General features: G+C 37.1%; 1 protein-coding gene across 1 annotated transcript in view; it reads right to left on the reverse strand.

Annotated features, from left to right (window-relative positions):
• The window catches only part of LOC149780205 (glutamine synthetase-like), an 89429-nt gene that overhangs the window by 50099 nt on the left and 23245 nt on the right, over nt 1-16085 (reverse strand). The window lies entirely within an intron of this gene.

The following is a 16085-nucleotide window of genomic DNA, read 5'->3' on the forward strand; positions in this document are numbered from 1 at the left end:
ACAACAGTGCCTTGATCTCCGGTGTAAAGCAGTTATCATGCTTGAGGTTGCTAATGACTTTTGAAGCTGCAGAGTATAATTGTATATACGCCCTCCATCGCAATAACTTTGATAGCTTCTAGCTAAGAGACTCCAGCCTTTGTAAATCATAATGAAGTAAATAAAGTTAATAATATTCTATCATGCAAACTTTTTCTTTCTTTTTCCGTGTGAAATATATATATATATATATATATATATATATATATATATATATATATATATATATATATATATATATATATATATATATATATATATATATACGTCTTATTATTTGCATATCCAAATGTTTCCTTTCTTTCGTAATCAAGGTTGTCGGACTTGTTTGTATTGCAAACTGCACTGCGGCAATTCTGAAGCTTCTGTATGTACATGTCCTCTTCAGCGTGAAGCTTCGAAATAATTATAGAAAATCCAAATTCATTTCTTAAACTATCTGATAAGCTTAAATATGAACCTGAACCTAACGTGTTTGCGGATACAATATTTTGATCAGGTTCATACACGTATTGCGCTTGATTTGATAATAAATTTACATGTGTGAAGAATACATTGCTTTATAGATTCGTATAATGACTTGAATACAAAACCTTTTACACTCTCTCTCTCTCTCTCTCTCTCTCTCTCTCTCTCTCTCTCTCTCTCTGTGACTACTAATATCGAGAGGGAGATTAGTTTAAAACCATGAATTTCGTCTGGGAAACACATCGACTCGTTTAACTTAGCCGATCAGGATTACCTTCTCTAACCGCCAAATTTTAATACCCATATCGAAGTCAAACTAAAGCTCTCTAGTATGCTTTACTAACAACTATTCTGGAAACTATAATTTCATCAAACCTGCATCAAGTGGCCTAAGACTTGCCAAAATCGTTTGCCCTGGATTGTCTCAAATCTTGTCATTTGCAACTACTGACCTTACACTGACATATCTGTCGGACCATTATCAGAAGGATTCATATCAAAATTAAATTTATGCCGCGAACAGTGCAGATTACATCCCTGTCAGTCAACAATCTACTGAGAGTCTAGCCCAGGGTTGGGCAAACTACGGCCCGCGGGCCGCATGCGGCCCGCCAAGGGTTTTCATGCGGCCTAGGAACAAGTCATTATTCGCACTGACTCTGTTTATGTTACTCTGTTTATCAAATAAATGTGCTACTTTTGAAGTTTAAGTTTAAGTTTTCAAATATTAACAACATATTAACAATTGAAAAATAATTAGATGTTATTTAGAAAACCTTTTGTTTTTGTTATTTCAAATATTAATTATTTTACTTAATGAACTATGCGGCCCGCGACAAGGTGTAAATTTGTGTATGCGGCACTTGCACTGGAAATTTTGCCCACCTCTGGTCTAGCCCATACGTTACACTTAATATGTACGTGTCACGCTCACCACGACAGAATGTACTGCGAAATCATCCCTGCAATTTATAACCATTAAATCGTCTACACCACTACCTGGAACTTTCACTTAGAAACCATTCCGAAATTTGTTTGATCGACTCCGTGCTGTAAATTTGACAATTAGTTTAGGTAAAAGTGATATTTTGCCATGCTTGTGATTCCTTTTTTGGATATATTGTGGGACACGGTTATGTTAAATCTGTAGAACTTAAGGTCACTGTTATCTCTGAATTCCAAACGCCTGTTATCAAAAAGTAACTGATGCGATTTTTGGGTTTGGCTAAATATCATAGGAAATTTTCTCCGATCTGTTTCCCTTTATTTCTGAACCCATTACTAATTTGCTGAAAGTAGTCAAAGTTTCATTGGTCTGAAAAAATGTCAGAAAACTTTTTATAAATAAAAAGCCATAATTAAGAGTGCACCGGTTCTTTCAGATCCAAATTTCAGCCAACCATTTAAAATGTACAATCGTGCTAGTGATGTAGATTTGATGAAAATTGATTCAAGAAGACAAAAATGGCTAAGAGTTTTCTGCAACCTTCACAACAAGATGTTTGATATTGAAATTCTTGTACATATGGGCAGTTGTTGCAAGCACTTATTTGTAGTTTTCTGCAAGGTATTAGTTCACAAAATAAGTCCGTAGATGTCAGCATTCTTTTTCGATATTAAAAATCGGGTCATGGTTTTAAAATTATGGCACTCATCTAAGAATTAGAAAGAAGCAAACCCAGCAAGCTCTTGTAAAATTCAACAAACAATTTATTTCCTTCGAAGATAAGGTGAAAATTTACAATGGTAGCACACGTTGAGCAAAATTCATATAGCTATCAAAACACTGAGTAACCAGAATACATTACATCAAACTCAGTATTAAGGGCATTATTAGCAACTAAATGTCTGCATTATAACACTCCTGCAAGGTAAGTATCAGACAGTTGCAAATGAAAAATACAATTACGCGGTATCACGAGATTCATAACTAATATATTCTAAAATATAAACAACCTTAAGAGTGCAAACGATTCTGCGTCATTGAGTTCTCACAGTTATCAAAGCCATGCATAATATCATCTCCATCTGTCGCTTCATTTATTTATTGACTTCCAAATAATTAAATCTTGCTCCGGCTTTATGCATCTTGCCGTAAATACTATACGTGTAAACTCATTTGGGTCTTATGCACTATTCCGTCGGCACATCTGTACTTGCATTTTAGTCGAGTCTATCTGCAAAGAAAGTATAGCCTGGTCCGCCGTTGCAAATGCGTCGGCAAATATGCCTCTCCCTTGCTTGTTTTATTGATTACTTCTAAAGCATTGTTCAGACCCGATCTGCTGGGCCATTATGTTACGGCATATTTGGGTCAGTGCAGGTTGCAGTTAGACTCGTATAAGCGAGTATTGTGTTAGTCCTCACAATCTGTAAGTATCAGTTGTATATAGACATAAACTTAACAACAGTGCCTTGATCTCCAACGTAAAGCAGTTATCAAACATTAGGTTGTTAATGACTTTTGAAGCTGCAGAGTATAATTGTATATACGTACTCCATCGCAATAACTTTGACAGCTTGCAGCTAAGAGACTCAGTCCTTGTAAATCATAATTGCGACGATAAGTTAATTTTTGGTTTTCTTTTCTTGTTTGTGGAAAGTATATCGATGTCTTATTACTGACATAGAAATATGTTCCTTTGCTTCAAATCGAGGTTGCTGGACTTGTTTGTATTCTGGACTTACAATCAGGCAATAGGGACATTCGTATGCAGATATACTTATCAGCGTGAAGGTTGGAAATCTCCGTTTAATTTCTGTGCAGACCTGTGTATATTAACGTGGTCGTGCGTTCTATGTGCTGGTTTTAATGGTAGGAAAGCCCAATTCATTTTTAAACTATCTTACATGTTTGCAAATGAGAGTGTTCCCATTGTGTTTGCGGATTCGATCTTTGAATCCGATTAATACGTGTATTGCACATGTTTTTTGTAATACACACACTACATGTGTGAACAGTAATAGAGGTTTGTAGCTCCGAATAACAATTATTTAATGCAAGAAAGCATTGAATCTCTCTCTCTCTCTCTCTCTCTCTCTCTCTCAAAACCTAAATCTAAAAATTATATAAACCAAAGGTCATTGGAGGATTCAAGAAAGTTTTACTTCATCAGTGTATACTGGCACAATAGGATTAATATGCAGGTCTGTATTTAGTCAAGTATGGCGTGTCATGGCATTAACATGCAGGTCTGTATTTGGTCAAGTATGGCGTGTTATGGGGTTAACATGCAGGTCTGTATTTGGTCAAGTATGACGTGTCATGGCATTAACATGCAGGTCTGTATTTGGTCAAGTATGACGTGTCATGGGGTTAACATGCAGGTCTGTATTTGATCAAGTATGGCGTGTCATGGGGTTAACATGCAGGTCTGTATTTGGTCAAGTATGGTGTGTCATGGGGTTAACATGCATGTCTGTATTTTGTTAAGTATGGCGTGTCATGAGGCTAACATGCAGGTTTGTATTTTGTTAAGTATGGCGTGGCATGGGATTAACATGCAGGTCTGTATTTTGTCAAGCATGGTGTGGGATGGGGTTAACATGCAGGTCTGTATTTTGTCAAGTATGGTGTGTCGTGGGGTTAACATGCAGGTTTGTATTTAGTCAAGTATTGCGTGTCCTGGGTTGCAATTTAATATTAATTGTTTGTTTGTTTTGATTTTTTGGCTCGGTTCTTTGTCGTTGTATTTTGATTCGTTTTGTTTTGCATATGAAATAATCGTTCATTCTTCTACGTGATATTTACTTTTCATTTGTAATTTTGTTATAGTAATTAGTATAATATTCATTCATATCGTAAAATGTATCCTGTTGTATGTATTACATAATCCATTTAACCGATGCATTATATATTAAATTGTAAGCTCTTTTCACGTCGATATCTCCTAGCCTGATTCCCGGCCCCTATCTACCTACCGTAATTATGTGTACCTGGTGCAAGCAAATACTCTATTTCAAAATTGGTGGCAGACTGGTTTACGTCATGTTTTTTCACTATGATAAAATTTGAATATCAATGCAAGGGAAACTTGACAATATAGTGGTCTTGTTAATTATGAAAAGACGTTAAGAGCGCATTTTTGTTTATACAGTTTCAATAAAAATTTAGATTGCGTATTTGTCAAATATTGATCTTAATAAGTTAAGCAATAATTGTGCATGTATTAAATGTCCTTAGATGAGACTGAGAGCTATGATGACTATATTCAAATCACGTGCTAATTACACAAGTTCAAGACGCGGCTGAATTGCATTGCTTTTAAACCTATATCATAATTGTACTATGATTTCGTAATGTTCTTTTGTTCCAGATGAGCTAGCCAGTCTTGTCCAAATGAAATCACTTAAAGAACATTCGTATACGCTTTGATTAGTGCCAACGAGTGGGCAACACGTTGTCGCAAAACAAGTACCCCCACCCACCTTAACTAACATGTGAATTCAGTCCATGTTTTCCAATCAATTGTGTTCAACACATTAATGTCCAATTGCATTAAAATAATGCACACGCATCAGCGGTTTTTTTTTCATACATGCAGCTTTAGGTTTAATCCAATTTTGTGAGTGCACATCACACTATATTAAAATGAAGCCATTTTTTTACCAATCACTATTTTGAAATCAGCTGGCGTTAGAATACATTTATTCAATCTGGACATACCTGACTGTGCTGTCATTCTATATGTGTATATTTGACCCCTATTACTCAGCTTGTGCAAGTGGGCAGCACCTTCACTGGGTATTGTAAATCCCACTCATTCGTTATTGTCTTTTAATACCATTTTGAATTTTAATTATTCAATGTAGTTTGAGAGATATTTAGTTGAGAAAGTTTGTTCCTTGTAGTTTGTTGATTTTCACAAAACGATAAACAATGATAGAAAAGTATGTGTCTGTAACACTGTAAATGATACCAATAGGCCTACCTCCATTCCTGATTTGTAAAATCTGAATTCCTTATAAGTTGTAATCAGAAGATCGGCATTAATTGAGTTCCTAAAACGTAGTTCTTCTTAACTGAAACACAGTTCTCTTTATTTCTTTGATACACAGTATGATGAATTACCTTCAGCATCTGCAAGTGACCAACACTTAAGACGGACTTAGAATATCATAACAACCAATTCCTATATTTCAATCTATCTTTTTGTGGACAAATAGTCAATCCAATGCTGTCTCAGCTAGGGACATTTAAGGAGCTGTGTCTGCTGATATTTTTATGTGCTGCATGGTGCTAAATTTCCTCAACCTTTATGAAAGAGGAGCACCTAATAAAAGAATTCCCCAGTCCATACTGTTCTATAAATAAATTACGTTTCCAGATAAGAATATTATAAATACAATTTAATTTCCAACTAAAATCAAAACATAGGAGCATACTACTTTCGTTCATGGTATTAAAAAAAAATCTTCGACTAGTGGATATAACTTTTTTACTTTCAAGCTTCACCAATCGAAACAAATATCTTGCTTGCACTTATATTGTAAGCGCGGTATCTGAAAGAAATTGCATATATATTCCTTATAGGTTGCCATATATATATATATATATATATATATATATATATATATATATATATATATATATATATATATATATATATATATATATATATATTGAAATGAAACTTATATTTATTTATTTTTTAAATCGTAATATCAAGGTTAATCAACAGTCACTTATGGCTTATGGTGGGCAAACAAAATATAGTAACCATATTTTTTTTGTAAAATTATGTAAATGACCCGAGTATGCTTTAAGGCAGTCACAGCAATTTTTGTCCAATTTTTACACCTTTATTAATATTCTGGATTTAACTTTATGTTAACAAGTACGTAGATGCGTATCTGAGGAAGGGATACGATTATGGTGCAGTCAGAGGTGCATCATCATCAGTCTCATGAACTAGTGTGGTCTTCGAGGCACTGTGCTGCTGAACATCTGACCAGTTCCCTCCACTTGTCTCGATCATGTGCCAATGCCTGTGTCTCCGCAAAACCTTTCCTGGTCCATTCTGTGATGTTGTCAGTCCACTTTTTTCTCTGTCTACCTCTCCTTCTGCCACCCTGGACGCTGCCCTGCAGGACTGTTGTGGATAGACTGTTGGCTCTAGTGACATGGACATACCTTTCAGCTTTCTCTTTTAGACGGTGGTGAGGAGGTCCTCATATTGGCCTACTTCGCGCCTGATGGTGTTACGCACTTCTTCATTTGTGATGTGGTCCATGTAGGAGATACCAAGGATGGTTCTGTAGCATCTCATTTAAAGTGACTGGATTCTTCGTTGTAATTCTGCTGTCAGGGTCGATGCCTCACATGAGTACAAAAGGACTGAGATGACTAGAGCTCGCAATAGTCTGATTTTAGTTTTCAGACAGATATTATTGTCTCTCCAGATGGGACTTAGCTTTGACATAGCTGCCATTGTTTGTGCTGCTCTTGACAAAATTTCTGCTCTTGATCCCTCTTTAGTGATTATGGAACCAAGATATTTGAACTGGCTCACTGTTTCCAGTTCATGTCCTCTGACTTTAATCTTGGCTGAGATTTGTTTGCCACTATTTGTCATCAGCTTTGTCTTCTCAGCGCTTAACTCCATGTCAAATCTGGAAGATGTTTCATCCAGGTTCTTCACTAAGGTGGCAAGCTCGTCTTCACTGCCTGCCAGCCCATCACTGTCTGCAAAGCGGAGGTTGGTGATGTTACGCCCTCCAATGCTGACTGTCTCACAGTGGTGATATTTTGGTGGTGATAGTTAGAGGTGCAAAACAGTTTAATTTTCCAGTCAGCGTGCCCTTTTCTAGTAAACGTTTATAAAATTTGTAAATCCCTGCAAAACGTTATGAAGATTTACCATTTTGCACTTACTAAAATATCACCTCATCAGTTACACAAACAATATTGACAGCCAGACTGTGGTCATTTATCAACACTGTTTTTTTTTATATCCATTTCACTTTAAAATCGGTTATATATCAAGATATTTTGACAAGCTGTCATTGGAGATTGAGAACACTAATTTTTATCAATTTAATTGTTTACCAAGCAGTAAGTATACATCGGTCACCTGTAATTATCACGTAAACAGCATGTCATACATATCGCTTATGTGTTCAATTTTCGGTACATCGTCAGGCTTCAAATGAAATCATCCTGGTATGTTACTCGTTAAAAACGAGTGCGTTTTATATCTAAAGACAGGTGTCAATGAAATATCGCGAGTTAAATTATTAGCAGTTAACAATTACTCAGTTAAAAGTAGCAACATGCAAAAAAACAGTCTTTGGCAAGCCGGTTGTTTAGAGTCGGAAAGCTTACTAACGTATCGAGGCTAGATTAGAACTTGAAAAATGGTTAATCTCCGATACGTACAAAATAGGTATTCATTGTTTGTCAAAACGTGCCGGCCTTGTTAGGAGTCTAAAATTTACTTAATCTAACCGTAAAGCGTATTGTCTGAGATCAATATGAGCCTAAAATTAACTCCTTAATTGACCTATTTAATGTTAGATTAAGTTAATTGACTTATTTCAATTTATATTAAGGTAATTTCCTTTTGACTGCCATACATATGATAAATTTTAGACTCCTATTGATCTCTGACAATATGCTTGAAGATTAGATTAAGTAAATTTTAGACTCCTATCGATCTCTGACAATATACTTGCAGATTAGATTAAGTAAATTGTTACCTCCTGTTGATACTTGTAGATTAGATTAAGTAAATTGTTACCTCCTGTTGATACTTGTAGATTAGATTAAGTAAATTGTAAACTTCTATTGATCTCTGGCAATATACTTGTAGATTAGATTAAGTAAATTTTAGACTCCTATTGATCTCTGACAATATATACTTGTAGATTAGATTAAGTAAATTTTAGATTCCTATTGATCTCTGACAATATACTTGTAAATTAGATCAAATACATTTTAGACTCCTATTGATCTCTGACAATATACTTGTAAATTAGATTAAGTAACGTTTAGACTCCTAGTGATCTCTGACAATATACTTGTAGATTAGATTAAGTAAAATTTTAGACTCCAATTGATCTGTGACAATATACTTGTAAATTAGATTAAGTAAATTTTAGACTCCTGTTGATCTCTGACAATATACTTGTATATTAGATTAAATAAATTTTAGACTCTTATTGATACTTGTAAATTAGATAAAGTAACGTTTAGACTCCTACTGATCTCTGACAATATATTTATAAATTAGATTAAGTACATTTTAGACTCCTATTGATCTCTGACAATATACTTGTAAATTAGATTAAGTACATTTTAAAACCCTGTTGGTCTCTGACAATATACTTGTAAATTAGATTAAGCAAATTTTAAAACCCTGATGATCTCTGACAGTATATTTATAAATTAGAATAAATAACATTTAGACTCCTATTGATCTCTGACAATACTCTTGTAAATTAGATTAAGTAAATTTTAGAATCCTAGTCCTGAGGAGAGCGATTATTTATTTAATACGTGCAAATGTAATAATTCCAATTCTTCCAAGATTTTTGTATTTTATTTAGTATGATATACTTGATTGTTGTTCATTTGATCTTTTCCTTTCCGGTGAGTTTTCTCTGTTCTTTTTATATTTTCCTTTCCGGTGAGTTTTCCAGCTCATGTGACCATACAGTTTTCCATACAGTTTTCCATTTCTACGTGTCGTTCTACTCTTTGCTTGCTTACCGACACACATATACTTACATACATGCATAGGCACACACATACATGAATACATACTTTGAACGCCTACACATATGTTCACGCCAATGTATGCTTTATATATACTTCATGTATAGTATCCCTTCATCTTACGCTGCATATATTAACTATATGTTACGTTGTCAGCGAATATATTAATAATGTTACACTGCATACATAAATTATGTTACACTGCATATATTAGTTATATGTCACACTGCATACATTAAGTATTTGTTATACTTCATACATTGAGTATACGCTATACTGCATATTTTTTTTTAAATTGTTCGATGTTAAGCAACAAATTTCTTTGAACAGTTATAGATATATTTACATGATTAATATGCTGTGTCTTCATTGATATCGCTTGAATGTCTTTATTACCAATTATGCAATAATGAAAATATTGCACATGTTTTACAGAGGAAAACAAAAGTCAGCCAGTCCGTGATTCACTGTTTAAATAGGATGCATAAATGATTATGCAAATCTTAAAATGTTATATCATTCATAGATTTTGTAAGGTTCATAAAATTCCTGGGCCTTTTTCGTCAAATCGAGAATGAAACCTCGAATGTAGTTCGCCGTCATATATTCGGAACTAATTTTGCTCGCGTAACAAACTGTGGACACAAAGCCATAACCTGAACATTATCGACCTTTTCTGTTGCAATATAAGTGGTTCATTCCGCCGGAAGCGAATCACCAAATCCATCAAATTTATGTGAATTCTTACAACTGCATCCCAGATTACTTTTCGACTTTACGGAAGAGAAATCAAGCGATGTTTCGATTGCATATACAATGCTGATTAATCTTGTTGTCAGAAATAACAGTCAAAATGCGCGTAAGATATTGTACTCGGCAGTCATCTCTCTCTCTCTCTCTCTCTCACACACACACACACACACACACAGATATATATATATATATATATATATATATATATATATATATATATATATATATATATATATATATATATATCTACATACACACGCATGCGCGCGCGATTTGAAACTTCTTTCTTAAAGAGAATGTAACACTAATGATGAAATAGCAAATGCTTAAAATAATATTTCCTGGATGACCATATAAACCGATATTTCATAAAAATGTGGAGACTTACTATGTATGTTGATGAACCGATGAATAATCCAAATGGCGGATTTATTTTTATCAAGATGCAAATAATCCTGCTAAACGTTTAATTACATTTCAATACCATGTATCCAGTACCTTCTTGTTTATTTTTTTTCTTCTTCTTTTATTTATTATTGTTGCTGTTTTTGTTTTGTTTTGTTTTGTTTTGTATTTCCCTCAATTTCCCTTATAATTCAGCTGGAGGGCAAAACAGACGATTACTCTAATCCAATTTACGAAAGCACATGGATTGGTCGATATGCAAATAATTAGATACGGAAAATAGTATGTACACAGTTTAAAGCACCACTCCCACCCCTTTGCGTGCTAGGCGATGTAGAATATGCCAAACATGAACCCCGTATTTCGTACGAGGTGCATTCTAGAGACAGGAACGGTAAAGGTACAGTTTTTAGGTAGCTGAACTCATGGCCAGAAGGGTCAAGTGTTACCATTCTATGATTGTAAGTCGGCTATCGTCGAATGTCCTCGGGTAAGGCACTTTACTTCGATTGCCTCAGCGCTAAATACCCTACCTGTGTGGCTGACCTGTAAAACTCCAGACCAAATCTAAATCATGACAATCCATGGAAAACCACAATATTATTGACAGACTCGCCTAACTGAGAACGGATAACTCACCGAAGTTGGAGCCGGCTACACGTTCTTCCTAAACCGCCGAAATAAATAAGAGCGACCTGAAGCTGGTGATGGATTTGCAATAAAATCACAGCTAGTCTGCAAGCTGAGAAATCTACCAAACAGCGTGAATGACAGACTAATGCAAATGAGACTCTCACTATCTGGACACAGCTATGCAATATCATCAAGGCCTATACGTCCACCATGATCGTCCCAAATGAGATCAATGACAATATTTATGAAGACGTGGAGTCCCTTATTTCTGCAGTACCAAAGGTAGATAAGCTCATCGTCCTTGATAACTTCAATTCTAGAGTTGGCACAGATCACCAGACATGTCCAGGCGTCATTGGCAAAAATTGGCTTTGCAAATCCATCACCAGCGGATTCCTACTACTGTGAAAATGCTCTAGACATGACCTCCTAATGACCAAGACGGTTTCCCGCCTGCCAAATAGAAAGAAGGCGTATTGGATGCACCCACGCTTCAGATACTGGCATTGTATTGACTACGTCATCATCAGGAAAAGAGACAGACAGGATGTCTGAGTGACGAAGGTTATGGGAAGGGCAGAATGCTGGGGTGACGACAGGCTCATAGTGGCAAAAATCAGTATCTAGATCCAGCGCAGCAGACTTCCACAAGGCAACAAAGGTTACTAAATGTCACCAGATTGAAATAGGAGAATTTGACACAGGCACTTGTTGAAGAATTCCATACAAACTCTGAGAATGTCGAAGAAAACTGAGCATCTTTAAAATACTGGTGCATTCAATTACATCCAAAACTCTTGGTCCCAACACACGTAAGCATCAAGATTTGATGAGAAAGATGCTGACAAACTAAGACTTCTGAATAAGAACATTGTCTACAGAAGGTCTATCTAAAAGACGGCACCTCATCATCTAAGAAGGCAGCCTTCAACAACGTTAAGAGGAATGTCAAATGCAAACACAGAAAAGTGTACGACTCGTGGCTGAACAATAAGACAGATGCGATTCTGTCCTGTGCAGACAAGAATGATATGAGGACCTTCCATGATGCTTTGATGTCAATATACGGGACGCAGTCAGTCATCAGGAACATCTATAATACTGAGTTCTGACAGTTCCACACTGCTCACTGACAAACAAAAGACACTTCAGCAACATCCTCAATCGGCATTCATCTATCAGCGACGAGTCAAGTGATCAACTTTCCCAAGTGGAAATTAACATGACACTTGCTGATTCCAAAGAGCTGACTGAAACTGTGAGAGTAATCCACCTGATGTCAAATTGCAAAGCAACTGGAGTAGATGCTATACCTACAGAAGTCTGAAAAGTCCGAGGCTCACATATGGCACAGGAACTGACAGAACATTTCCAATCAACGTGGACTCACGGAACTATAGCCCGGGAGTTGAATGATGTGTCCATCGTCCACTTGTACAAGTGGAAAGGCAACATTCAACCCATTGACAAACATCGGTGCATCTACTTGCTTTCAGTAGCTAACAAAATTCTTGCTAGTATTATGCTGAATCTCCTTGTGCATGAAATCGATCAAGGGCTTCCGCCAGAGATTCAGTGTGGCCTCAGTAAACAAACGAGGATCGACAGAGATCGCGTTTGCAGCTCGTAAAATCCAGGATAAATGCCAGGAATAGAACTCAAATTTGTACACCACAGTCATCAACCCAACAAAATATATTGAATCAGTCAGCTGTGTTGGCGTTTAGAAGATCATGGCAATATTTGGTTCGGAAAGTCCATGATTGCATACTCGTTCGTTTTGTGGATGACGGTGAGTCATTGGAAACATTCTCGATCACCTTTTGAGACACGCAAGGCTGTATGTTGGCTGTTACTCTCTTCAGGATGATGTTTTCCTCCATGCTTACTGATGACATCCGCAACTATGACACTGAGATCGACTTCTGATATCGAACTGACGCCAAACAGTTAAATCTGAGAAGACTGCAGGCAAAGATGAAACCACAGGAAGTAACTGTTCGTGATTTCCTATTTGCTGACGGCTGTGCCTGAAGGCCAAATCTTCCGCTTGTGACAATTGCGGTATCCCAGTTAGTACCAACAAGATAGAGGATATGCACCAATCTGCTCAGAAAGATTTGTGTACAGCATATCATCACAGTAAATGGCCAAACCCTCGAGGCACTTCAAGTTTACCTATCTCGGCAGCACACTGTCACCTCCAGTCCATATCGATGATGAAACCAACGCCAAAATTACTAGAGCAGGTGTGTCCTTTGGCTACTGCGTACAAGTATGTGGGAGCGCAGAAGCATCATTCTACAAACAAAACTGAAGCCCTAAAAGGCCATTCTGTTGTCTACCCTACTGTATGCATGTAAACCCGGGACTTCGTACAGACGCTTTGTCAAAAATGTTGAACCGTGTTCACATGGGCTGAAGCGGAATCTGATGAAGATAAGGTGACAAGACATGATTTCAGACCACGGGGTTCTCTACTGATTAAATCACAGCTGAGATGGGCAACATCACAGTTGAGATAGGCAACATGACCAAGATGTCAGAAGAGCGTCTACCAAAGAAGATATTCTACGACGAACTGAAAGAGGGAAGCGATCTCAGGGTGGTCCGAAGAAAGGCTTGAAAGATGTCCTCAAGTCACAGGCGATTCAGAGCACAAATTTGCCTAATCAGCCATTTACGTACTCACAAAAAAAACCAAACCAGTCAGTGATGTTCTGATCGTCTTCGTACTCAAAGGACAAACAACAACATGTCATACACTACATATAGCTGTCAGATAAAAAGGGCTATTAGTGAAGAATAATTGGGATGATAGTACTTTGTAAATATGCGCATCTTCCAACGATGATCACAGCACGTACAAAGGTTCATAATGATTTCGTTGAAAACTGAGATTAGTTGAATTCGCAAAATTATATCATACCCTTAATCGGGCCCCTGGTTCTAAAATACGGTTCATTACTACCAAAACTCACAGACACACAATGATTTTTCTGTGATCAGTACAATATTTCTCTATTTTCAAAGGGATCTAATGCAATCTGAAAAACTAATTGTATTCGCATGATTCTGTAGTATACTACATTCAGCGCCAGTGCAATAAAGGGCATTAACTCTAATGAATTTGGAAGAGCACATTAATTTTGTTTAAATACTCATTTTCAAGCGATGACCACAATACGTACCACTTTTCATGCCAATCAAAAACTGGTGGACTCGACTAGATAAACATGAGCATTCCTAAGTATTCCCAGTCTTCGGCGTGGCGGAAGGTTTATCAAGACCACAATATGCAATGTGGTGTATAATAATCCGTATGTAGGAGACTGGCCTATAGATGATTAATATACGACTGTGTTCTCTTTATGTTAATACAGGTCAACGCACCCTGTTTAGTAATGAAATATGGTTAACCAATCCTAACCCGATTTATAGCAGAATGTCGACAGAGCCTACGCATCGCTCAGATTAGATTTCATGGCTCCATCTCTAGGTCACGTGGGCATAAGGGGGACGCGTGGTCCAAGGCACCAAACAAATTAGGAGTATCTGTTTCTGAACATAGGCCTGGATGGTCCAACCGTAACAATATAATTCAATTGACCCAAAGGTACGATATTTACTGCGGAATAGAGGATGTTCGGTCAATGGTGAAATGCAAGACTATCCGAATGATAATTACATCTTCCTTCCCATTACTTGTCTATTCGTCAAAATCGGGGAACCATTGTTGAATTTTCTCCAACACGTCATGAACTGAACAAAGTATGAGCCGTATTGAATATTGAAATGTTCCTGATTATGGCTAGGATCAGTGGGAAATTAGTATAGTCTAACAACAACCTCTGTGAGGTCATGAACGAAACTCTTGAATTGTGTCTTATTTGAATAGTTTACAATTAAGGGTACAATATCAAATTTTGAAGCCAAGAAAAGGAAGTGCATACATATTTTCTTAGAATGAATGAATGAATGAATGAATGAACGAATGAGGAGCTTAATGAATACATGAGTAGTGAAGTGGGCCACCCTAGCGTCAAGGGGAATTAGCATTACAGAACCCCTTGGGCCACTCTAGCGTCAAGGGAAATTTAACATGGGGAAAACTCATGGGCCACTCTAGCGTCAAGGGAAATTGAACATGGGAAAAACTCATGGGCCACTCTAGCGTCAAGGGGAATTTAACATGGAAGAAAAAAATATCCATTCTAGGGACAAGGGAAATTTAACATGGAGAAAAATCGTGGGATTGTATAGGGATAATGGGGTCGGGACCCTATTTTAATAGGGTCCCGACCTGATGGGTCTATGGAAAGGGAACAGGCAAAAAATTGAAACAGGGAGGGGGTCTCTATTTTTTTTAAATTTAAAAAAATATATTAAAAAAGGGGTAGGCAATTGAAAGTCGATCTCTTTTCGAGAAATGTGGGTGGCCCTGAAAAGGGCCTTTGGGTTTATATATGCCCTTAACATGAAGGGCATCTGTGACTTCTTCTTGTCCTTAGGCTTCGTCTCACTGTAGGACCGTAAATCAGGGCTCTTTTGAGGCATCCTTGCCTCTCCACGTAAATCCTACGTATCCATAGGTTCCTGGCGGTCCTATGGACAACTGTCCATTCGGATCGGACATACATCGGTATGTCCGTCCTGAACATCATTGTTGACACAAGGGTGGAAGATTCAACGTCAGTCCACATGCTGAGGCGACGAGAACAGGTAAATCAATGCAGTGAACTGCGCTTATTTATAGGTAGAGGAAGGATTGAAACGGATTGAGTTCATTGACCAATCCAAACACGCGTCACAAAATTCAGTCAGCTCGCATCCAATCCGAAGAGAACAGTCTGTAACGTCACGTGGTCTATATAGATTCGCTAGTGCCTGTACGCTGTCAATCCATGCGACAGTTATTCAACATGACGGAAACTCAGAAAACGATCCATTGGGGTGCACCAGCAGTGGAGACCACCCAAGGGAACCCGGACTTACTTTCAGAAGAGGTGAATTGGGATTTTGTGGGTTTTCTTACCTCGCAAGAATTTGTTCCGGAACCTTCGTCACCTTC

This window comes from Sinohyriopsis cumingii, chromosome 16 (assembly GCF_028554795.1).
Source record: "Sinohyriopsis cumingii isolate HCF-2022 chromosome 16, ASM2855479v2, whole genome shotgun sequence".
Lineage (NCBI taxonomy): Eukaryota > Metazoa > Mollusca > Bivalvia > Unionida > Unionidae > Sinohyriopsis > Sinohyriopsis cumingii.